Source organism: Ruditapes philippinarum, unplaced genomic scaffold (assembly GCF_026571515.1).
Source record: "Ruditapes philippinarum isolate M1 unplaced genomic scaffold, ASM2657151v2 ctg8479_1_1_1_1, whole genome shotgun sequence".
NCBI classification, from domain to species: domain Eukaryota; kingdom Metazoa; phylum Mollusca; class Bivalvia; order Venerida; family Veneridae; genus Ruditapes; species Ruditapes philippinarum.
The window spans coordinates 6,126-33,856 of NW_026853813.1; the positions used below are offsets into that span (position 1 = coordinate 6,126).

At 33.6% G+C, this 27,731-nt stretch overlaps 1 long non-coding RNA gene across 1 annotated transcript; it reads left to right on the plus strand.

The window, feature by feature from the left end:
• Positions 1-1,047: 1,047 nt before the first annotated feature.
• LOC132738004 (uncharacterized) lies at positions 1,048-25,719 on the plus strand. The gene is made up of 3 exons (XR_009626807.1): positions 1,048-1,182; positions 21,631-21,729; positions 25,673-25,719. It is a non-coding gene; the product is annotated as an uncharacterized LOC132738004 (long non-coding RNA).
• The last annotated feature ends 2,012 nt before the right edge of the window (positions 25,720-27,731 follow it).

A 27,731-nucleotide genomic window follows, 5' to 3' on the forward strand; every position in this document is an offset into this window, starting at 1 on the left:
AACCTTATATTAATGAAAACTGTAAAGGTAAACAAATCATGTGTTATCTACAATATAATATTATATCGTTATCGCAGTTGTCTCTTTTGTAAATATGATTTTATTTTACATTGTTGATTACAATACTGAATTCTTTTGGATGCGTACACAACTGTCAACCATATATTAAATGAGGTATGCACTTGCTTTGGATTTTAAGGACTCTGGACATAAAATCAAGTCTAAAGAAATTATATTGCATTCATTAATGATTTCTATTCAAACATCACATGGTAAAAACGCTAAAAATTCATTGGTTGATTATATTTTAACAATGTGAAATATTTTTCTATATTAAGTAGATTATTTTATTCTTGCCAATACATCCAAATAAAATGTAATGCTAAGGACTTGTAACCTTTATGAATTAAACACACAACTCAACAAAATTTTGACAAAACAATGAACTGTCTCAACTTTGTAAATTTCAATTTCATAAATTCAACATTTCAATATCATGAATTCATTTCTTATTGGTAAAGTACTCGGCATTATTGACCTCAATTTGACTTGCTATAAGCCGGGCAAACGTTTTAAAGCGGGTGTTTATACACTTTCAGTGTAGTTTTTTGTAAATTGAGAGCTAATATATAACAAGAAGTTATCACTGGCATAGAACATCGAGCATTCTGGATGCTTTCGACTTGTAGGTGAAGTTTACAAACATATTTCTTATGAGAGGTAAGAATGACAATGATGTTTTGTTTATGTATATTATTAGTGAAAGGAAATATGTCTCTATATAAACGGTTGATTGGAAATATAATCTGAGCCGCTAGGCGTGTTCATATGTAAGTTAATGAGATGTAATAAAGAATTACCTGAAAAAACACATGTGAAGCGAGGTGTTTAGGCCGCCATTTGTCAGTACGCGTTACCATAAAAGTCACGTGATTCCCTACCGTTATACATACCTTGATAAAACTAAAAAATACCTGTAATTCAACGGTTATATTTATAACCTGTCACTTCAAAACCAATGATTTAGTCAAACAGGTATTTTACGATTTCTTTGCGGCAATAAAAAAACAGTGAGCAAGGTCTTCTCTGTACGAGAGGATCGGTTTCCAACTCGCATTTCAAGTTTATAGGAGAAAATAATTACCTGACAAAACGATGTTACTTCATACAGATGTCTGAAATGTATGTACTTTTTTATATATTGATTCCGATTTTCTAATGCTTAAGAAAACTGTCTTTAAATTAATTAAAAAAAACACAACGACTGCTTTGATAATAAAAGAAATTAAATGTTATGCTCATATTAAAAAATACCGTTTCTGAAAATTTGCCTGATTATTTTAGAAAAGTTGTCTATGTTTGCTAGTTAAGCCAGCAGGCGTTTCTATTTGAATTCAAAATGTATTTCTTATGTCGTATCATTCATATGTAATAAAAAGGTTACAAAGAAACAAACGCTTATTTATCAATATTGATGACGAAAAAACATTTTATCAAGGAAACAGATATCACTTTTGAGTGTTTTGTTGTACAATAATGCAAGATTAAGTTCAAATACGCAGGAATATAATTATAAAGCATTTGAAGGTACTATAAACCGGTGTCACGTAATAATCACATAGGCGTGCATGTAACCAGGTCCACGGTTTATACATGGTTTTTGTTGTCTTGCTTTTTGTTGTTTTCTTTTTTCTGTTGGTTTTTTTTAAGCAAAGCGCTTTGAAAATTGGTATAAATCATCAGCATATAGCAGAAATTTCGATGTATTTTTCTTGCGTGGAATTGATCAAAATAGCAGCCAAATTTTGCATCTTTCGTAGGGCATTTTTAAACAACCTGCAAGGTTCTAAAATATCAAATTCATGTAAATGAATAAATTTAAAAAATTATTATTTCCGTAACAGAAACTACAAATTTAAAATTTGCCATTCATGACTATACACATTTATGTTTAATTATGTCGCAGCTCAAATGAAACAAAGGGGCTCGTTGACTCTGCAGTGAGTTCTGGACCTGGGGTAGAGGGGTCTGTAAAAAGACAAGTATGCGCTAATCAAAATATTTATTGTTCACTTCAGCGAAACCGTGGCCTGCGCCAACAATTTCTCAATTCAAGTGCAAAATATGAAAATCACAAAAATCATAGAATGGCATAATATATATGAATAATAATAGCAACATCTGCAAAAGTCTATTTACCTGTAATAAGACAAGTATGCGCTACTAAAAATATTTATTGTTCTCTCCAACAAAACCGTGGCCTGCACCAACAATTTCTCAATTCAAGTGCGCATGCGTCGTGCAGATTAGCGGGAAAATAAATGCAAGAAAAGATAATAGAAAAGATTGAAAAGGTTATAAAGTACTATTATGTATAGGTAACGACTATTGGATATTAGCTATGAGTACATGAATTAAAGAAATAACTATGGTAAACAAGAAGAGACATGGACAAGAACATATAAATATACAGAGACAGACATGAACACGAACAGATCAAAAATATACAGCAATTGGCAATACGGACAATGTATACTTTACCCTGTGACATCATCCCCTTCATAGGGAAATGTCGTTCCGACATTTAACAAAGGTCAACCCGGATACACTTACCTTAGAATAGCTAAACCGCAAGGTTCTTCTCTATACTTCTCAATAATACTCTATACTCCTGTACATGTCGTAAAAAATAGACTATTTCTATAGAATAGATAAATACAGAATCCCTAAAGAAAGCCCAACACGGCGAAATTGAAAATGTTGCAGGCTCGGTTTGATTGAGCCTGTTCATGGACGGTACTGGAAAGTGCAAGTTACCGTCCACGCCCCCTAGCACCGGCTTAAGCAGAATTCAACATTTAACATGAACTGGTAAAATTTAGAATTTTGAAACATCCGCAGATGTGTTCATATGGCGTTTATCATGGAACCTTCAATGTGACACGGTAGTGCCATTCCATGAAAAGCGGCATATGGTCCCCAAGTAAAAAAATGCGTGTGCCCTAAACGAGAAAACAATGGGCGGAACTAAATAAAATGGAATTTTGAAAGGGGATCTGAGGTTATGAAGCCTGCGTATCACAGATAGGACGTCAAAAGACAAATTTAAAAAGCAGGCAACATATCCTAAGGGTGATTCAACATTATTCAAGTAGGAATATTGGAACCACCCAACTAGAAAGTGCCAAAAAGTTGAAACTAAAAATACCACAAGCACAACAATAATGTCGTGCTGAACGATCTTCAAGGATCGAAAATATAACATCATTGATTAAATGTACGGGGAGACTTTTTACAGCCGCCACACGGCACAAATAACACGGATGTGATCAATCACTACATAGTTAACAATAATCTAAAATCTGTCAAAGTTTCATGTTAAATCACAGAGACAGGGTACAATATACATATGTATCAGGCTTATATGCTTACATAAATGTCAATATACAATAAAACTCATTAAGAACACTTCCGTAAATGACTATCAAGCACTTAATTCAGTATTCATCTCACAGATGGCATTTAAATATGTGAGGTTTCCTATAAAATTCTGGAAACAAAGTGATCCCTCGGAAGCATTAATCACAACAAAATAACATAAGAATTGCAGACTCGGTTTGATTGAGTCTGTACATGAGGGATAAAGAATAAGTGCAACATCCCTCACGCCCCCTAGCACCGGCTTGAGCGGTACTCAATTCTCAACACTTTATAGTGTTGGCATCAATGACCCCGAAGGACCAGAAAATATAACAACACTGAAGTGAAGTACGGGGCAACTTTTTACGGCTGCCACACAGCACTTGACACCTGCTGTTGTGAAGTACAAAATTCTGGAAACAAAGTGATCCCTCGGAAGCATTAATCACAACAAAATAACATAAGAATTGCAGACTCGGTTTGATTGAGTCTGTACATGAGGGATAATGAATAAGTGCAACATCCCTCACGCCCCCTAGCACCGGCTTGAGCGGTACTCAATTCTCAACACTTTATAGTGTTGGCATCAATGATCCCGAAGGATAAAGCGCACACAACATGAGAACCACAATGTAATTTGAGTATATGCAGTAAAGCAAAAATACCACTTCGTTACAGATAAACCCCATAAAATAAATTTTATAAATGAGAGTAAAATTGTGCTATGACATCACTGTCCCTTTCAAATACCATTTTCTTAAAGCTTGAGATCATACTCAAACAACAAGAAAATATGCTATGTCACCCAATAAGTTGATGTTAACCAACTTGGCGGCTTTCTTTTTCTAGCAACACGGTCAGGGAAAAAAGGGTAATGCACATGGATTAAGAGTGGACTTTAAGGAATGGCATATTTCTCAACAGACGGGGAGGTGAGAGGAGGAGTTTTAGAACTACATGTTGTGTCTACAGTGTGCACTGGATTGGTACAAGAAAAAGAAGCGTCAGATTCAACTGAGTTTTTGAGAGGAAGACCTAAGTCTTCCAGGGTACCTAACATGTTCAATAACGTCTGATTAAAGCGTTCTGGCATGCCATTGCCTTGGGGATGGTATGGAGTGGTCCGAGATTTCTCAACATGGGCAAGCTTATACAGTTCCTTGATGACAGCAGATTCAAAATTACGGCCTTGATCACTGTTTAAGCGGCTAGGGGATCCCTAATGGCAAATTAACTGCTCAAATAAAATATTGGCCGTTGTATGGGCTGTCTGGTTCTTAGTGGGGATAGCGTAAAATGATCAGTAATGACCAATATATGCTCAAAGCCACCCGCAGACATTTCCAAGGACAGATAATCAATACAAACAAGCTCAAGTGGAAACGTCGATTCCACAGAGACAAGAGATGTGGTCTTTCCAATAGGGATTTTACGTCGAATGCATCTGGCACATTACTGTATACGCTTTTCAACGTACGCATCTAGACCGGGCCAGAAGAATCTGGACTTGATCAAAGATAAGGTCCGATCTCTTCCCTGATGACCTGCCTCATATTGTAATCCTGAGAAAATAATGTCATGAAAAACAATGGGTACCACCAGTTGTACTACAGGATTAGCGGACACAAGTTCTTTGATAGATGTAGGTACTGGCCATTTCTGTAGAACACTAAGTCTTGCCTTTTATGGATCAGTTCTAACACCATTTGCATCAACCACATGGCCTAAATACTTTACTTTAAGTTTAAGAACCTCGCATTTACAACCTTTAAGTTTCAACCCATACTGTCCCAATTTATAAAACGCTGCTACAAGTCTCTCAAAATGCTGTTGAACGGTGTCACTAAAGATAAAAACGTCGTCTAAAAAATAACACATTCTTGAAGGTGCAGTTCTCCCATACAGCGCTGCATTTACCGCTGTAAAGTTGCGAGAGCGTTTGTTAAACCGAAAGGACCACCAGTGAAAACAGTCTTTGTTTTGTCTGTTTCTCTTAAAGGAACCTGCCAGTGCCCTGAACGAAGATCAAGTTTTGAAAAGAATTTTGAACCTGCAAGACAGTCAATGGTTTTATCTATGCCGGAAAGTGCATAGGCATCCTTCAGGGTATTGTTATTCAATCGACGGAAGTCGATACAAAACCGAAGGGAACCATCGTTCTTCCTGACCAAAACCACGTTTGCTAAAAATGGACTGTGTGAGTGTCTTATAGCACCAGCTTTCAGCATTTTTTGAATATGCTCTCTTATCTTTCAAACATGCGAGGTGGAATCCTTCTGTAAGGTTCTTTGAATGGCTTAGGGTCAAACAACTTAATTTGTGCTCAACAGACTTAGAACAGCCAAGATCTGTTATCCCAGAGAAAAAGATATGTTTTCAGTTGCTAAGAAATTTAACAACCTGAGATTGTTCATCACCCGAGAGGTTATCAGAAGCTATTGTTACACCAAGTTCTTCAAGACTCTTATCTTGGTTATGGGATTTGGAGACTGAACTTTTTAAGGGATCAAGAGAACGAACAACTTCTACCTGCTTTAAACTACAAAGAACAGAGTTCGGGTAAATAACCACTGGTCTTGCTGACAAATTGCAAATCCTAACCGGAATTCTAAAAAAAAAGCTTTACCTGGGCGAACACTGACAACCCTCAAAAGGATAGAGGAAGAATCAAATGTCTCAGTAACACCAACAGTCATGTCATCAACATCTCTAACCTTCCCAGTGACGATAGGTGTCTGGGATGGCTGAATTGTTATAGGCCTATGATTATAAGCTTTCACTGGTACAGAGTAAATACAAGAAATATCAGAGAAAGCTTGTTGCCAACAAGAAGGGATTTCTTCACCTGAACTAATATTCTGGAAGTGTCTCATGATTTTAATGCCAACAATAACCGGAACTGAGGAAGGGTAATCTGTATCTGGAACAACTATTACAGGCCCTGTTATAGTATTGCACAGCAAAGAAGGAGCAGAAATGTCAAATGTACCCTATATAAGGATTCTTTACGTCATTTGCACCTGAGATATCAAAAGCAAATCTTTTAAACTACAAAGATCAGGACAAGGAGATAATTATTTATAAATGATTCACTGGCAGTAGTTATCATTGACCCAGTGTCAATCACAGCATGACATCGATGATTATGAAAAACAATCTCAGTTTGGTTTGAATGGCCAACTAATGGTATAATGGTAGTTTATTTGTAATTTCTTGTTTCATATTCTTATGTTCACATTTCAATAATTAGTTGTACATAATCTTCGCTATCAACGTTAATAAGACATTTTAAAGCGACTCGTAATGACCAACCGTTTTTTTCAAAATGGCGGATAAATTTAATCGTTGTCATGTTTGAATGTGCAGTCTAGCGCACTTTTAACTGATGAAGTAATTATCCGTCATAAAATTACATTTTATATCAAACTGTTACAAAACGTCTTCGCAAACATTTTTAAACAAATATGAAATTCAAATTATCGATAGAATTCCAAACATTTCCACGTTTAAGTGAATAAATAATCAAACTGCTTTTTTTTCCAATTGATGATGAATTATATACCTAAAAGTAATGGTGTCTGATTGCTGTCATTTTGTTTTTCTCATTTTATTGCGGTTGAAGTGGCAACCCAAAATAGTCACACACAAAAAGAAATAAATACTTTTTCTCGTTTGCTTTTTTTAAATTATTTCGTGATGGGCCCTTTTAACCGCGACAAAACGGAATAGCTCAGTTTAAGAAAAGGAGAGCAGATACATTATATGTTATTTTGGTTTTGGAGTGATATATGTGGATATATTACCTGTTAAGATTTTATATCACCCGAGCCGTTAGGCGAGGGTGATATTTTATCTTGGCAGGTAATATATCCACATATATCACTCCAAAACCAAAATAATAATTTTATTACCTTCCCCTGCCGAGTTTAGACGATTTTTTTAAAAAATCATTGCTGTTTCAAATGAAACGTCGAAATAAGATTCCCTTTAGGATACCTCTTCGTCACAACATGACGTCACATAAATACATGACGTATTTTTCCCGTACCTTACGAAAGTAAACAAGAGAAAAGGAGTAGTCTATTGAACGCACTTTTTTGTAATTAATATCAAGCTTTCACAAGGTCATATTTGTTTTCGATACTGATACTTGATAACCACCAGTGCCACTCACTGTGTTGTTTTTTTTTTTTTTTTTTTTTTTTTTTTTTTTTTTATTTCAAGTTTCAGTTGAAGGGCATATAAACGCCAAAAAATATAAAAATAATAATAACAATAATAAAAGGAAAATTATAGGAGACCGCTAAAATCAGAAACAGACATTTTTTTACTTTGTAACACTCGTTTTATCAGTTTGTCGTTATTTCTTGATAGAGCCTTATCGGCGACAACACGAAATAACCAAAAATTGAGAGAGCATATACAATATTTTTCATGCTACATTAGGAAAAAATGTGTGGCGTATTGTCGCCTTAAATTTAATTTTTTATCGTACTGTTACCTGTGCATCTCACCAATGACACTCTCTAATGTTTTTTTTTTTTTTTTTTTTTTTATTTCAAGTTTCAGTTGAAGGGCATATAAACGCCAAAAAATATAAAAATAATAATAACAATAATAAAAGGAAAATTATAGGAGACCGCTAAAATCAGAAACAGACATTTTTTTACTTTGTAACACTCGTTTTATCAGTTTGTCGTTATTTCTTGATAGAGCCTTATCGGCGACAACACGAAAATAACCAAAAATTGAGAGAGCATATACAATATTTTTCATGCTACATTAGGAAAAAATGTGTGGCGTATTGTCGCCTTAAATTTAATTTTTTATCGTACTGTTACCTGTGCATCTCACCAATGACACTCTCTAATGTTTTTAATTATTTCGAGTTGTTCATGTAATAACGACATATTTCTTATTCTGTCACACTTTTTCGTTGTCGCCTCCAAGAAATGGAAGAAATCAGCCTTAGTACAAAACCCAATTTCAAATTTGGTAATAAAATAAAACACAGTTGCCTTATAAAAAATTTTATTGGGTGATGTAAAATCTTGGCAGAAATATATCCACATATATCACTCCAAAACCCTTATGATAATTTTATTACCCTTCCCCTGCCGAGTAAGACGATTTCAAAAAATAAATCATTGCTATTGTTGATACCGGTATATAAATTATTGCGAGGTTATTTTTTAAATGATGATTTGAATATTTATCATTACTCTACCTAAGTAAATATTTTTTATTTGACAGTTAAAAGTGCTTGTAAACCGCGCCGCCGTCACAGCGAATGTTGTTTACAACGTGGGGTTCCCAAAGGGGAAATTTAATGTGTATATTATTGCTCTGCGCCCATAGGCGCGGAGCTATTTGTGTTTACTTCTTTTTTTATCCATGGATCCGATTTTTATTAGTAAATCCCTTCTATTAACAGCTAAAATAAATTCGGAATCAAGAATTCCTTCCGATTTCTATTATTTAAAGTCATATTTTGGTTCGAATTCGAACGGGAACAAATTCACGCCTCAACGGATGGGTAGGCAGTATAAAAGGCAAAACAAAAAATAAACATAAATCCGGTAATTTAATACTGACATTCTAAATGTAAGTTTCTGATATTTATCATCTAATATTACTGACTACAATAGTGACACAAACAGAACAAAGTTGCACTACTGTCATGTCACATTACATTTACAAGTCTTGTTAGTCTTGTTTGTACTGGAATTATTTTTCTTTACCAGTTAGGCATCAGTGAAAGCCTTTCTTTTTTAATTTAATATCTAATTTAATTTAATTTTAATATCTCATAGACAGTACATACGATAAGTATAATTATATAAAAATGATTTACAAAACATCTGGAATAATGTAAAGTAGTAGTTAATCTGAAAAGAACATGACCTGTGTGTAGGAATGATTTGGTATGGTACCTGTAATGAGCGCATTTTTTGCGCGTAGCTTCTTACTTGCTGCATTACAGCAATTTTTGTACTTGTACCTGTCTGGCTCGGCAATATCAATTTCTTTTGGCGGATCAATATCCAATCAAAAAGGGGGACAAAATTGGATGGGTAATCAACATAAAATATATATCTTTTTATTATTTTTTTATTTATGTATTTTTTTGTCGCACTTTGTTTTTCGTCTTGTCGTTATTTCGTGAATAGCCCTTTAACTGCGACAAATAAATAAAAATTGAGAAAGCGGATAAAATTTATTTTTATTCGACAAAATAATTTTGCTATGTTGCCCAATATTTGGCATATATACACAAATATTCACCTAACAGATGTAAAGAAGCATTTTAACCCACCAAGACCCAGTTAAAAAATCTGAAGTATACAACAGTCACTGAGGATAGCAATCATTATATTTTACAATATTTACAGTAGGTTTTGCTTTTATCTCATTCGATTTTACTGCAGTAATTTATTGTGTCTGTATCTTAAAAACTTTTTATTTCTTTGAATTTCAATTAAAAATCACCAGATATCATCATATCATTATCATCATCAATCAACATGATTCTCCTTATCCTCACAATCACTATAATCATCATTAGCATCATCCTTATCAATGCAAACAACATACTTCTGCTTATCATCAGAATATAGAATAATTAGCAACCTGACTATTTCAATTGTAAAAAGACAATTATCATTATGAGAAGCAATAGTATGACAACTATGTAATATCATCATCAACAACATTTTATCCTTTTTTTCAACTATTTAGATGACCTTCATTATTATGAGGAATAACAACCTGGTCATTATTATGAGGAAAATCATAATCAAAATACTTCTGCCCATGATTACAATCATCAACATAGTCATCATCATCACAATCAAATTACTTTTTTCATCATCATTCAATAAACATACTTCTGCTCATCATCATCACCATCATAAATATCATCATCATCATCATCATCATTGCAATTAACAGACCTCTGCTCAACATCACTATCATAATCTGAAACATCATCATCACAATCAACATACTTATGAAATCATCAACAACATGATTAATTCAACATTTAAGACATTTACCATTAATATTGAGGAACTAGGGATTCATGAACCAAAAACGGTTTCAACATAATATAGTATAGAATAATGTTCCTGGTTTAAAACATATTGTGCTACCAATCTAACTAAAGTTAAGATCTACTTAAGTTATTTTTGCATATAATGTAGGAGCCGATTTTAATACAACTTATAATGCTACTATCCGACGACCGCAGATATGCAAAAACGAACTATGTAACACTATGCCCCATATTTACGGGACATACATATAACTGACTGAATAAAAAAGTGATTGAAAATATGCACACTGTTTTAAGTAAAAATTTCATTGACAGATCAGTTAATTCAAAGCACCTGGCATTGTCAAATGCTTCAGTCAGGTAAATGTTTTCAAATTATAACCGGTTATAGAAAGAAATTAGAATAATAAAATCATACTCCACAATCTATAAATTTATTCCGTACTCGAAACTGGATTATGATCAAATCCAAACATTCCTCATGAAAACAGGAAGTGTCCATTTTGTACACACAATGAAAATAGTGATTTTAAAAGCATTATCCTCCTTTGCCCACGATCCGAGATCTTTTGCCTTAGTCGCTGAAAAAGTATATTCTGTATTCTACCTCCTTAATCCAACTATAAAATTAAAGTGATACAGGCGCCACAGCACTTGAAGCTTTTTTAACGAATTACATTTTTTCATCATAATTTACTTGCAGGTAACGATGCTTATAAATTAACTAGCCTAGCGGTTTCTAAGTATTGGTCAAATTCTAGAATTACGCGCATCACGCGCATTCGCCGTTGACCTTGACAACTAACTATTATCCATGTATAATAGAAGGCGCAGCATCTTAATCAAATAAACATGTTGTATTGAGACTTAAGTAATATATCAGTTCGCTTTGTAACAAAAATAGTAATGTTCATTGATCTTACACTTCCCTGAAACGTGAACCGTTAGGCATAATGCTATATTCTTGCAATTGTATGCATGCATGCATGTATGTGTATGTTCTTTTTTCCTTAATTTTGGAGTTATTGCCCTTTGTTCATTTTTACACATTGTCCAGGACATAGCTCTGTAAGTTTAAGAGTTATGAACAAGAAACTTTGTACGTAGATAGATCTCATTAGGTAGATGTTCAGTGCAAAAGAATCATAAAGTTGCCTTGCATAGTTTTGGAGTTATTGCCCTTTGTTCATTTTTACACATTGAACTTTGTCCGGACAAAACTCTGATACTATTAGACACGTGAACAGGAAACTTTGTAATTAGATAGATCTCATTGAGAAGATGAGCTTTGCAAATGAACCGTAACTCTGCCTTGCCTAATTTTTGGAGTGATTGCCCTTTGTTCATTTTTCTCTTTGAACTTTGTCTGGGACATAACTCTGAAACTATTTTGTTTTAGTTATGTTTATATCAAAATTAAAATCTGAAGATTAAAATTAGACTTTTTTAAGTCGGTAATTTAAGATCACCTTATGTAATACATTGTTGATACTTATTAATATAATTATATCCATGTTGAGATATGTTGTCAAATAAAGCATTGTGCAGCTATATGAAACTGAAAGCATTTGAATGATTGACTTTACAATACATACAAAAAAGCATCAGCGTAACTAAGGCCACACTCCATATGTTTTTGGGGGGGTTTTCTGTCGTTGTTTTTTTTTATTTAAAAGCAAACATATCAGAAAAAAGCACAGTATTGAAGTTTCTTTAAGAAACAATCATTTTTTGTTTGTATCGGGTTTCAATTTAAATTTAATGCAAAGGTCATGTTCAAGGTCACAGTTGAGTTGAGTTATTTAATATGTCCCGTTTCCAAGTAGCCATTTTGTAATCTATTTATCACGTTTGTCCAATAAGTCCGAGAGACATTGAAAGAACAACTCATATGATTAACACGGTCATTTTAAGGTCAAAATCAAACTTGAATAATCAACATATCTGATTTGTATTTAGTGTTGTTTTATCTACCTATGACTCAAATAATTAATAATATGTCTGAGTAAAGACATTACAAAGTTATAACATTTTAAGCACAAGTACTGTTTTGTCCTAGTACGAGTTTAATTCATAAATAATATTAAAATTGACACAATTTAGCAAGATTCAATATTTATTATATTGGCAATCAAGGTGAAATCAGTGTATATCAACTTTGTATGAAGTAACCAGCATCACCCCAGTGTCACAAAATCGGCGCTGCCTTACAACATGTATGACATTATGAAAAATATATTAATAATAACTTTCACATTCCTGCTTCACATAATAAGAATGTTGTTTATTTGCAAGTCTTTATCAGTTTTATTGAATTTTGCAATGTTTACTTTTCCAAATGCAGTTAAAAAATAAATATACAGTCAAGTACTTCAATCGAAAAAATCTTCTGTTATCTTTTAAATGCATGTGAAAGTACGAACCACTTACATGCTCTTCACGTGTGCATTCAATATTGACAGAACATTTGAAATGTTTATATTGTAGGCCTTTTTGAGATCATAATATACATATCCAATGCCCTAGTATGTTTTCTCAGGTTGTTAAGCCATAATTCAAAATTGTCAAAATAGACCATAAATTTGATCACAGTGTCTTCGTGTTTAGCCAGAATTTAGGAATTTTTGTCTCTGTTATTCATACTACATGTACATGATTTTTTAAAAGAACAGTAGGGACATTTTAACTTCATCATTATTTCCAAATAACATTACAAATTATTTAAATGACGCTAACAGTTGGTTCCCATATGAACACATTGTCTATACTTTTTTGTGTATGCCATTGAAACATAACATAAGACCGACGTACTTCGCAGTATAGGTTTTCTTTCAGTCAGAGGCTTTGGATGGTACGAAAGACCATATAATTTCTTCGATAATTAATGAATCATAAGTTTTTCCACTATAACTATAACTGATCTTTTGATTTTATCTGGACCTTTTTAAATAAATATATATAATAACCTTCCTATCTGTTTAATGAATTACTCTGGAGAGTTGATATTGACATAAAAAATGTACAAATTTTGAAATAACCAAAGATTTTTTTTAAATTGTGACTCTACCAAAAAGAGTTAATTTGCGTTTAGACCATATAATATTTTTTTCACATTAATGAAGAAGTACAAGCTCCAATTTTATTAAACGCTTGATGCAAAAAATAAGCCTAATATTTTATTGGAGACTTTGACTAGAAGTTTTCTTTAGTATTTTTCTTTAAATCGGAAATAACGTGAAATTTGTCAAGTAAGTTTAGTCGGTTTACTATTAATTTCTCAGTTCCATCTAAAACAGGTGGGTGCCATCTGTACACAGGCCTTACTTACATTCTTCTTTGTCAATTGTCATGCTGTATTAGGCAATACTTAACTCAATTAATTATCAGTTCGCCCTCTTACATTTGAGAATCCTGTGCACTCTTTTCATTTTGTTTCCCAATCATGTTTTTTAAGGAGTTTCATCTTTATTTGAAATATCTGTGTTAATAATTAATCCCTTTGAAAAGTAAGATATAGTTATAACATAGCGAAGAGACTATTATAAATCATGGTCTGGGGCGACATCGACATTGATGGCCTTTCTCTACAGAAAATGATCGAGGCCGTAAATTATACAATTTTCCCCTAAAATTCCGTGAACATCATATATTTCTTCCACTTTTACACACCTACTATTCCGCCCTCCCCGTCATCTATTTTAGGAGAAGAGCCCCTCCCTCTATAATCCTTGAGCATTGTTAAAGACTGAAATTTTCTAGGGAATTGTACAAATATAAATTTTAAATTGTGTACATGAACATGCTTCGGAAACTTTCGATTTTATGTTGTTTATTTAACCGAATATAATTTGAAACCCTTATTTGTTTGCATATCCTTAAGTCTGAAATTTTGTGAAACATATGTAGACACTTGTATTTTAAAATGAGTATCTAAAAATAGAAAAGAGAGGTGAAAATGACTCTCTAGCTCTGTACAAATACTTCTGTATCCATTTTATTTAAACCTTTAAAGCACGTAAGCGGTATTTATGATTGTCATAAATTTAATTCTATGGATAGCAAGGAAGTTTGCAATGTTGAGGTAAAATAAGTGTTATCAAAACAAAATTAAATTTGCAGGACAATTGACGATTGGAAATTTAGAAATTGTTTTTCTCCATTCTTCTTGAATGTGCACCATTTCCTTAAAAAAAGTACGATAAAAAAGCAATAAATAGCATTGGAAATAAATCAAACTCTAAAGGATGTTGAATTCAGAAACAAAACAAGAAACTTAACATTGTACATTTTTTTAAACATATTTTTTCTTTGAAAGTGACCCAAACTCTGCAAGAGTGCATGCATGTTCTTATTTATAAGATAGAATCTTCTTATTTTTAACGTTAACATTAGAAATGAGCCCGAATTATGCGTTCCTTGTGATATATGGTGCTGATAAAACATTGAGTTTCGTTTAATTACACTTTGTTTTTTGTGTTATTTTAATATCACTTAATATGAAGTAAGTAATAAAAGAATGTTTTGTATTTTGTTATTGACAATTTGACTGTATAACATGCAGGAGCATACGGTCTGGACTATCTTTGAACTATAAGTAAATAACATTAAATTGTAATATATTTCTTTGTTAATAGTTTTACATAAAAATGGAGTTTTTTTTGGTTTCTTTGTTGTTTTTTTGTTTGTTTGTTTTTTTTTGTTTTTTTTTGGTGTTTTCTTTTTGCAGATTTATGATAAAAATAGTATTTAACATATAATTTAGAAAAAAAAACAATTTGCCAGAGAATACATTTCTGCCTATATTTACTATTTATACAATCTGCAAAATAAGTAGTATGATGATTTTTTTAAAACCCCTTCATATATTTGGTTCATCCCGTCTTTGCCTGAAAAGATGGCATTATGGTAACACAGTTAATACCCTGATATTTTATTCTTAAAAATTTCGCTGTTATCGCTCTACATTGTCCACATTAAACCCCAGTCACACTAGAGCTTACGATTACTTGCGACCACCGGCGACTTGTAAAACTGACGATCATCAGCGATTGTCTGCGACCGAAACCATTTTTGCACAGATAAATTTACTTTTGCGAGTATCGTAAGACAAGTCATCATTGACAATCGCACGACAGGTCATAAGTAAACGTACGATGGTCTCAAGATTGCCTGGGATTACTTACGACTACCCGTAACATAACATGCGATCACCTACAACTTGTCGTACGACCATCACACGATTACTAAAGACTACTTAAGATTATCAGTGACAAGTGGCAATTTGTAAAGACTGTCGTAAGATTGTCGCACTTCCGAACGACCATCGTGCGACAGCCTTAAGACCTTATAAGATCACTAGCGACCTGTTTGATCGCAAGGAGGTTTTTGTACAAGCTCAAAAACCTCCTACGACTGAAATTGGTCGTGGGACCTAAATAAGATAACCTGCGACTGTCAAAGATCATCGATGATTGTCGTAAGACGTTTTAAAGATTGTCCGCGACCAGAGGTCACTGATGATCGTGAACTGGTCTTCACTGGTCGTAAGCTCTAATGTGACTGGGGTTTAAAGATGTATTTGTTACAATTTACCGATTTTATTATGGATTTCGAATGTAGGACGTCATATTTTCTTAATTCAGTATAAACTGAGCACGTCTGTATTCTAGACTTAATGAGGGTCCATTCGTCCTTTCAGACACTGCGAGTACGGACCATGAGTAGAAACTGAGAAGTAAATATTTAATTTATGAGAAATCACATTATTTGGTTGCCGGTAAGGTGTGAGTTTTCTGACTTACAAATAAATATCTCAGTACATTGTCCTTTATTTTTGGGCATGTTAGAAAATGTAATATTGGGTAGGTTTTACTCTAAAAGAAATCCCTTATTGTGGCAATTCGATAAGTTTATAAACATATGCCTTTTTAAAGCTTCATTCTTGACATTAGATTGTGATTTTGAATCAAAGGTTTAGAGAAAAACAGCTGTATAAATTATATTGTGGTTCTGGAGTTGTAGAGGTAGTGTTGTGGTTTTTTCTCTAATCATGCTTGTGATATAAGTATCTCTGTTATAAATGTGTTCCGTTAATGTTATATTGTATTTAACTCCAATATTCTAAGTTTGCTAAGTTGACACGACGCAAAAATCCAAATTTCTGTTTAAATCCTATTTCTTCAGTTTAAATTTACAACAACAAATCCGACAATTATTAACCGATGTATTTACAGTAAAAAGCATCAAAACTACAGCTCCATTGTTTTAAACTTAAACTATTGCATGTTTACTGTCTGACTTCTTGAATAGTATTATATCTAGTATTTATCTATTTATTATCATTAAAACAAGGTACCTCAACAGACGGTAGGATTTTGTTTCAGTACCAGAATGCGTTAAATATCAAATGAAAATAAAATTTTTAAACCAAGATATATATAAAAAATAAATCAAACGCATTAACATAAGTGCTTAAAAAGTAGTAGTTGATTTGATAAAAAATTGATGCTCCCAAAGTTTGAATTCTAACAGGATCAGTGTAAGTGTGCATAGTTGAAATCTCATTATGCCATAGAAATGCTTTTATTTTTATACCCCCGCACAACAAAGTTGTAAGGGGGTATACTGGAATCAGCTTGTCTGTCCGGCCGTCCGTCGGTTTTTCCTTGTCCGCCCAACTTAAGATTCCTTTGACCCCCAAGTCTTCATATTTGGCATGGAGGTTAGTCATGATTAGCAGATGACCATATTGATTTTGAGGTCATTGGGTCAAGGTCACAAGGACCTTGACTAAAAAAGCTTGTCCGCCCAATAACTTACGATTCCTTTAACACACAGTCTTAATATTTGGCATAGACTTTAGAAGGTGGCCCCTATTGATTTTGAGATAACTGAGTCAAAATTCAAGGTCACAGGGGCCTTGAATAAAAAAAGCTTGTCTCTCCAATAACTTAAGATTCTTTTGACCCACAGTCTTCATGTTTAGCATGAAGGTTGAGCATGACCATTCAGAGACCCCTATTGATATTGAGTTCACTTGGTCAAAGGTCAAGGTGACAGGGGCCTTGACTAAAAAGCTTGTCTGCCCAAATAACTTAAGGTTCCTTTGAGACACAGTCTTCATGTTTGGCATGGAGTTTAGTCATGATTAGTAGATGACCCCAATTGATTTTGAGTTCACTGGGTCAAAAGTCAAGGTCAGAAGGGCCATGACTAAAAAAAAAAGCTTGTCCGCCAACACTGCCGGGTACGTGAAACGGTGCAGATTTTCCGTGATACAGTGCTTCCATCCAATATGGAGGAAAGTAAACAACTAAAAGTTATGTGTCATTTTATTTTCTATGTATTTAGACAAATCCGTTTTATATAGTAAAAGAAGAATATTTGCATTTAACTTAAAAACAAATTCACTATAAGATCAATAAGTTCACAATTTATGTAACATATGATATATATGATTTTTTTCACAAAAACTTTTGTAAATAAATGTACATGAAATTTGAACCGTGAGAAAGGGTAAAAGCAACGGCGGGGACTTTCCGTAACCGTTTTTTGTGTCTGCACCGTTGTCGAGACGAAACAGAAAGTAGGCAAATTTTGACAAAACAAATTAACAGAACAAATATAGAAATTGCACAGATGTTTTTATACATTTACTGTAATAAACAAGAGAATTTATTTCAATATAAGTGTCTGTAATACGTAGATTGACTCAAAAATTTACCACTTCTCTCGGTTCAAATTCCATGTACATTTACAAAGTTTTTTTGTAAAAAAATCATATATGTCATATGTAAAATACATTGTGAACTTATTGATCTTATAGTGAATTCATTTTAAGTTACATGCAAATATTCTTCTTTTACTTTATAAAACGGATTTGTCTAAATACATTGAAAATAAAATGACACGTACCTTTTAGTTGTCTACCTTCCTCCATATTGGATGGAAGCACCTTATCACGGAAAATCTGCACCGTTTCACGTACCCGACAGTGACCAAATAACTTAAGAATCCTTTGACCTACTGTCTTTATATTTTGCATTGAGATTAGTCATGACCATTAGATGACTCTTATCGATTTTGAGGTCACTGGGGCAAAGGTCAAGATCAAAGTTTGTCCGTCCAATTACTTAAGAATCCTTTGACCCACAGTCTTAATATTTGGCATCTTAAGCTCTAAATGACCACTGTTGATTCTGACAAAGTGGTATGCTGGGGTATTCACGCCATGACAGTGGCAGTTCTAGTTATTTCTCAAAAGCTTTCTATTTGGTGTGAACATTTATAACTCCATAATGTTACTCATTAGCCAATTACCTTAACAGTCTTTTTTCCTGATGCTTATCTTGCAATTAGCACAGTTATAGTGATTAAATAGTTTGTACGGAAGTCAACATACTGCTTTGTTTACATTTTGCTACTTTTATGACAAATAATTTCACTTATAGCCCTCCTTTCTTCGGGTAATGAACAAATTACATGCTCTAAAACCATTATAAGTAATATTTGCCTTTTTAAAGAAGTAATGATTTATCAGGCAAATGGTACTTTATGTACATATATATTTTTGCGAAATACAGAACAGAAATTTTATTTTTTGGTTAAGGCATAAAAAGTTCACCAACATATAACCTTATGATCATCAGGGCAAATGTGAGTGTTCGTGTGCATGCATGAAAATATGGCGGTCCAATTATTTCAGAGCTGTATATTTCTATTAAAAATTGGATAATGCAACGTAGGATTTATAAGTTATAAAAATGAACTTAATTGCTTGTCATATAATCAAAAATGATATACTTGTGATAACAAAAGAATTAAATGGGTAGAAAGCGTAAAAATGAGAATGTTTCACCAACCGTGTCCCTGGTGGAAAAACAACAAGTGAGTCAAACAAAGAGAAAAACTAAGAAAAACGCAAAGATGGCACAAAATGTTATTTCGCCTGGATCTACAGGTAATCAAATGAATGCTCAGACTCCTCCTTCATACATAATGCCTCCTATGTTCCAATATCCACCCTTTGTGCAAGGAGTAAATAACATGGAAACCCAATGGGCACCTATACCGACCCAGCAAAACAGCATAAATATTGACCCTTACAAACTATTATACAAAAAATGGAGCATATTGAGATGAAGTTAGGTCAGCTTGATAAAATTCAATTATTAGTGAGTGATTTAACGGTGAGAATCGACGAAATGGACAAGAAAGTGTGCAAAATAGAGCGTAGCCAAAAGTTAAATGGCGATCAGTACGACACAGTGTCAAAGTGTACAAACGGTAATAAAATTAGTATTCAGTCAGTCAAACGAGAGGTCAAAGAGCTACAATATGTGAATGCGGAACTGAAAACAAATAGTGAACCTATGGCCGAATCTATTGTTGATTTAAAATGTAGGTCTATGAGAGACAATCTTTTATTTTTTGGCATCCCAGAGAGAACTGTGCTCGGTTTCAAGCAAGTACCTAGGGCTTACTAATATCAAAGAGGAGATGCAAACGAAAACCCACCACCCCCACAAAATCCCATCGAGGATACTCTTACATATGCAGATTGTACCAGTGAAACCATTGTAACGGATGACTGCCTCGCTAAAGTCAATTTGTTTTGTAAGCAGATATTGAATATTGAGAATCCAGAAACTACCCTAAATATTGACAGGGTACATAGGGTAGGTGCCCATAATCCGGATGAAACTCGTCCGATAGTAGTAAAATTTAGTACGGACTCAAAAATGACTGTGAAAAACGCATAAAAGAGCATCAATTTGTATCAGACGCCATACAATGTTAGCGATCAGTTTCCGCCCGAGGTACAACAACGAGGATGTGAATTGATTCCCAAGATGTTGGAGGAACGCTGTGCAGGAAAGAGGGCCGTTCTAGTTAGGGACAAACTGTTCATTAATAATGTACTTTATAAACCTGAAACAACAGCAAATAATGACAGCTAGAAATGCGAAAAAAATGTTTGACTTAAGTTTATTATCTTGGAACATTGAAGGGTTATCTACCTGTACTTTCTAAATTTTATTTATAATTATGACATTATTTTTTCACTGAAACTTGGGAACGTAGCAATGATAATTTTTATTAGATGAATATGAATGGTTATCAATACCTAGAATAGAATCGCTTTCAAACCGAAGTAGAAGAGGTCATGGTGAAGTGTGTCTGTATTACAGGAATTTTCTGAGGGATGGAATCGAAATTGTTGAGACTGACAGTAACGGCATAATATGGATTTAATTAATTAAAGACTTTTTCCAAAATGATTTTGATGTATTTCTCTGCTTTATGTATATACCACCTAGTAATTCTGTTTATTTTAATATGCACGATATTGGCTTTTTCGAAGCACTTGAAATAGGTGTCCGAAAATATTCTCAATGTGGTAAAATAGCGGTTTTAGGTGACCTGAATGCAAGATGCGGTAATAGGTCAGACATTTTAGAAGAAATGGATCATTTTAACCGTTATATTTATTCGATTGAAAATTGTGATATGAGTAACAGTAATATTATTATACCCGATAGAAAATCTATGGATAGTACTGTCAATTCTTCGGGAAATAAACTTCTTGATTTATGCTTGCGTACTGATCTTAAAATTGTAAATGGGAGATTAGGGAATGGTGCAGGTATAAGCAATTACCAGAAACGTATACATTCAGCTTACGAACAAGACACAAATTGTATAAATGGATTTACTGAACCAAATATGAGTTAGCAGAACACAAACATCGAACCTACATTGAACCTTGAACAATCTATAAATATTGAAACCACTTCTACCTGCTTTAATATGAATAACAAATAATGACAGTCTTATATTCCAACAAGGGGATCTCAGCTTTAACTCAACTATTTCTAGTGCCTCTGAACATAACCCCGAAGAAGAACAAAGTAACCATTATTTCCAAGATGACATAAATACCTCAACAAACACAGATGTAGATCACTTATATGAACTCAAAAACCTCAGAAAAGCGAATTTAAAAAGACCTCTTATTTCACATCTGAATATTAATAGTGTGAAGAATAAATTTACGGAAATTCATGATATTTTATCAGAAAAGCTTGTTGATATGTTAATACTATCAGAAACTAAACTTGATAACTCGTACAATTATACTATTTATAATTTTCCAGGTTATAAGATGGAGAGAAAAGATAGAAACAAACATGGTGATGGGATTTTGATATATGTAAGAGATGACCTACATTTTAGAAGGAGGGAAGAATTTGAATGTGAGTCTTTAGAATCAATGTGTTTTAGCTTTGTATGGCAAAACAAAACAAAAATGGGGGTTTTAAGCTATTTACAAACCCCCAAATACTAAAGACAATGTTTTTATTGAAAATATTACTTTTTCTCTAGACAAATTATTCTTAAACTATGACCATTTTTTAACAATAGGTGACTTGAACAAAACTTGAACTTAAACAAACCTGACAAATGTAAACCCCTCACTCAAATATGTGATACATATAACTTAAATAATGTCATTAAAGGACCAACTTGCCAAATGAAAAACTATGAGCCATCATATTTAGATGTTATTTTGACAAATAGACCAAATCTAATCTGTAATATCATAAATTTTGATTCAGGACTGAGTGACTGTCACACCTTTATTGCTACAACCATCAGAGAGCAATGTAACTTGACCCAATCGAAATATGTAAATTTTAGATCCTACAAAATTTAAACCAGCAGGATTTTAATAAAGACCTGTCACAAGTACCGTTTCATGTAGCTTACATATTTGACGACGTTGACGACATTTGTTGGGCTAATGAAACCTTATTCAAAGAAGTAGTAAATGAGCATGCACCAATTAAACAAGAAATGGTTAAAAAAGAATCTTCCCCTTTTATGAATGGAGAACTCCGCATAGCCATTTATATAAAAAGAAAACTTATTAATTCATTTTTTAAATATAGAACTGATAAAAACTGGGAAAATATAGGAAACAGAGAAATCTAGTTACAAAACTTAAAAGAAACTCAATGCAAGAATATTTTCTTGAAAGATGTGGTGGGGGACCAAAATCAGAACATTTCTGGCCTACTATAAAACCTTTTCTCTCTAGTAAAAATACAGCCAAAAATGATGCTCAAATTATATAAAAATGAAAATGATACATTGATAACAGATCAAAATAAGGTATGCAACATACTAAATGATTTTTATGTTAATATAGCTCAAAATATTTGTATCAACAGTGAAATAATGTTAAATGAACAACACCCTAGTGTACAGGCTATTTGGCTATTTCTGATAAAATCCAAAGCACTCATAAATTTACATCTCAGGAAGTGCATAAGCTTCTGCACAGTGTGGATTGTAAGAAGGTCACAGGTATTGATAACCTATCTCAAAAAATTATAAAAGCTGGTACTGAATCTCTTGCGGAGACTATAAAATGTATAATAAATAAATCCTTCATTAATAATACATTTCCGGATTCCCTGAAAATGGCTCAAGTTACCCCAGTTTACAAAAAAGAAGATCCATTTCAAAAGAAAAATTGTAGGCCTGTAAGTATTCTGCCCATTTTCTCGAAGATTTTTGAACAATCAATAAATAAACAACGTGTTTTATACTTTGACAACATTTTTCATAATTTTCTGGCAGCTTTTAGATCTAAATTTGGATGTCAAACTACCTTCTTACGGCTAATAAAAGACTGGAAAAATGCCTTGGATAGACATGAATATGTAGCAGCAATACTCATGGACCTGTCGAAGGCATTTGACTGTCTCCCCCATGACTTGATTGTTTTGAAACTTAAGGCATATGGCTTATCTGACACAGCTGCAGAACTTAAGCACAACTACCTGTCAAATAGAAAACAAAGGGTTAAAGTTGGTAAAGCATGCCGTGATTGGATGTCAATAAGTAAGGGAGTTCCCCAGGGATCCATTTGTGGGCCTTTTATTTTTAACATCTTTATTAACGTCATCTTTTACTCTATTAAAAAGCCACTGTCTACAATTGGTGTCGGCCTGCTGAATTTTTGTATTCTTTGTTCTATAGTAAATCAGTCACATTTGAGGCTTAATTATGGATTCCACTGTTCGTGATGAATTATCTACTGTCTTCAACTTTAAACATCAACACTATCTTAGTCAAATGAGGCCCAAAATATAATAGGTTAGCCATCTACTTTTTTGAGAAATCTTCATTCTGTTGTAACATAGTTTAAATTCACCACTTTAAAAACTCCTGACTGCTGGTGGGTGGTACATCTTTAATCCTTCCGCCAACAAATGAGTTCCTGGAGAATACACAAAAAACAACTTTTAAAGTCATCATATAACACACAAAAACTACACACATGCAATAAATACACTTTAATTATGACCAATCTAACTAGAGAAACTTCTTGGTGTTGAAATAGACTCTTTACTAAACTTACATGTATCTAACATTTGCAAAAAAGACTGCAAAACAAATCAACATTCTTGCTAGACTGAGTAAATTCTTAAATCAAAATACTAGATTGTTAATTAACAAATCCTTTGTTCGTTCAAATTTTAACTATTGTCCTTTAGTTTGGCATTTTTGTAGTAAACAAAATACTGAAAAAAAACTTGAAAAATTGCAACATAGATCATTGAAGATAGTATTTGAGGATTACAGCTCATCATATGAATTTCTTTTAAGTGAAGCTAATATGCCAACATTACATGTCAGTAGATTAAGACAATTAGCTATTGAAGTTTTTAAATGTTTACAAAATATATCACCAAAATATGTTCAGGAACTTATTAACCCATTACTTCATATACACGCCTTTTAACGCCTTTTTCACCCCCCCCCCCCCTTTTTGTTGTCTCAAATGATGAAAAAATGCCTTATTTAGGCCCTAAACACTTGTTTTTGTTTAAGAAATGTTGTTAAAAAAAATGACCTCTTTTTCGGCGCGGCCCCCCAACCAAAAGATACATCAGGGGGTTGCCAGAAGGGGGATGTGCCCCCTTCTGTTTTGGGGGGTTTGAAGGGGGGCGGAGTCCCCCTCATCGCCAAGAAAATTTTGGACTTGTGAGAGGCTGTAAATGACCCCAGATTGATCATAAGGTAACGTGTAACCAACGCTAAAAAAGCATTTGACTCTATCTCAATCCATTGATAAGTTGCAGCACTTTGAAATCAATTTTGATGGAAAAAATCAACGCAAAATAGTGATTTTTGGCAATTTTGAGATGTCCCCTCGTTGCCATGGTAACAGAAAATTTAAGTCTGAGCATGTTGTTGCAAGGACAATGGTCCAGTCAACATTTGTGCCAAGTTTGATTAGTGTTGAAGCAGTTTTTTATAGTATTATAGCAATTTGAACTTGTAACGGGAGACTTTTCAATGAAAACAGCCATTTTTTCACAAAATGCTCATGAAGCAATGGGTTAATGAAAAAAATAAAAAAATCTACAAAACAACAATTTTTCTTCAAATTTATATGACAGGCCATGTTTAAACATGAAAAAACGCGATTTAGGGTAATTTCAAGTATTTTCATCATTTTCAGTTAACCCATTACTTCATATACACGCCTTTTTAACGCCTTTTTCACCCCCCCCCCTTTTTTGTTGTCTCAAATGATGAAAAAATGCCTTATTTAGGCCCTAAACACTTGTTTTTGTTTAAGAAATGTTGTTAAAAAAAATGACCTCTTTTTCGGCGCGGCCCCCCAACCAAAAGATACATCAGGGGGTTGTCCAGAAGGGGGATGTGCCCCCTTCTGTTTTGGGGGGTTTGAAGGGGGGCGGAGTCCCCCTCATCGCCAAGAAAATTTTGGACTTGTGAGAGGCTGTAAATGACCCCAGATTGATCATAAGGTAACGTGTAACCAACGCTGAAAAGCATTTGACTCTATCTCAATCCATTGAATAAGTTGCAGCACTTTGAAATCAATTTTGATGGAAAAAATCAACGCAAAATAGTGATTTTTGGCAATTTTGAGATGTCCCCTCGTTGCCATGGTAACAGAAAATTTAAGTCTGAGCATGTTGTTGCAAGGACAATGGTCCAGTCAACATTTGTGCCAAGTTTGATTAGTGTTGAAGCAGTTTTTATAGTATTATAGCAATTTGAACTTGTAACGGGAGACTTTTCAATGAAAACAGCCATTTTTCACAAAATGCTCATGAAGCAATGGGTTAAAGTAAATTCATCTTATTACTCTTTTAGAAATACCAACACACTAGAAGTTCCTAGAGTAAACACAGAGACTTATGGTAAGAAAAGTTTCGTTACGAGGCCACCCAGGTCTGGAATAGCCTCCCGAATGAACTAAGAACAGAAACACATTCCGGTGAATTTCGGAGGCTTATCCAGACCTGGAGTTGCTTCAAATGCAAATGTTCTATGTGTGCCTAAATGTTTTTTTTATTGTTCTCTATGCCTTCTCTTTATTACTGCCTTCATGTATGTAAAAAGTTCATGCTTAATGTAGGTGCATGCTTCTTTTGTTTTTTCTGTATTTTGTCTGCCATAAAAATGCTGTATAAGGCCTGTATTTTTGTTTATATTATCCTTTATGTGATTTTCACGAGCTTCTTGTGTACTCCATATGTGCTTATTACTGTTTGTATATTTGTAGAGTCATTTATCAGTGTGTTAGTTGTTGAGTGTGAGTGGCAGCTGCTGATCAGCTTTTCACATATCCCATTATGGGGACAATAGTTTTTTTTTACAGTTTTTTTACCTTTTTATTTGTATTTTTAATTCAATTCGGTATTTATATATATATATATATATATATATATATATATATATATATATATATATATATATATATATATATATATATATATATATAAATTTGGAGAAAATATACGTTCATACAGTGCTAAAGTATAAATACCCAAGTACTTTCGGCGTATTATGCCTTCATCAGGGGTGTATTACATGTATAATGTGCACACAATCGAGCACAAAATCTCAATACGTGTGTACTGTATAGTATCAAAAATTGAACTGAAACACAGTCGCTAGAAAGGTGATAAAATTACATCGATTATGAATAGACCGTTATTGAATGGTCATTGTGTAGTACTTTACAAAAGAGAATATAGCCTGCGGTCAATATGGCATAAACTCGGTTAAATATATCTATAAAACTGTGTTTAAAAGAAAAAATATATATAAACTAAAAAAAATAAAACTTCACATATAAGGGCGTTTTGTGTTTTTATTACTATAAGTATGATGTAAGAAAATGCAAGTTACAAACAGTATGATGTTATATGAAGTGGAAATTTACGATAAGGTGAAAGTAAAAACGAAGCTCTCAGGCAAGGGAAAAATAGCCCCCCCCCGACACCGCCTGATGACTAAAGTTAGGTTTTAAAGTTTGTCAAGAATGGGCGAGAATAAGTGTGTAAATTAGTCTCCTTTATTGATTCCTGATGGCTCTAGCGTATTCAGTCGGCGAATCCAGTATGTCTCGCGTGATTTCCGTGTTATATCTGACCACTTTGTGTTATGTTCAATACAGCAGAGGGACACGTCTTTAAAACTGTGTCCCTCAAGGTGAAAATGTTCAGCAACTGGGGATCTGTTAAATTTTCGCGTTTTCCAGTCAGAGCGGTGTAAGTTCATTCGTTTATTTAATGGAAGTTTGGTTTCACCGACATATTGTTTGTTACACACTTTGCAAGAAATAAGATAAATAACGTTAGCCGTTTTACAATTCATTATGTCTTTGAGAGATGTTTTGGCCCCTATTTTTGAAGAGAATGTTTTTGTAAGGAGCATGACAGCACAGGTTTGGCATCTTGGTGTGCCACATGGTCCGGACTGACGTTCTTTATCTGTCATTATTGGTCTCAGTTGGGCTCAGTTGGGCTATAGGGACTAAAATGGCGCCTTCTTACGCCAACGTGTTTATGGGCAAATTAGAAGGACAACTGCTAGCTGCAGTACCTCTTAAACCATTCAGTTGGTTACGCTATATAGATGACATTGACATGCAATGGTGTCACGGGGAAGAAGCTTTGCAAGATTTTCTTTACAAAGCTAATACTTTTCACAAATCTATAAAGTTCACCACTGAGGTATCAAACGAACAACATGTTTTTCTCGACACAGTATCTCATATTAAAGACAATCATATAATTACTGATTTGTATTCAAAACCCACCGATAAACATCAATACCTTCTTCCAAGAAGCTGCCACCCTCGACACTGTTGTAAGAACATACCATACAGTTTGGCTTTGAGAATCAAACGAATCTGTTCAAATCC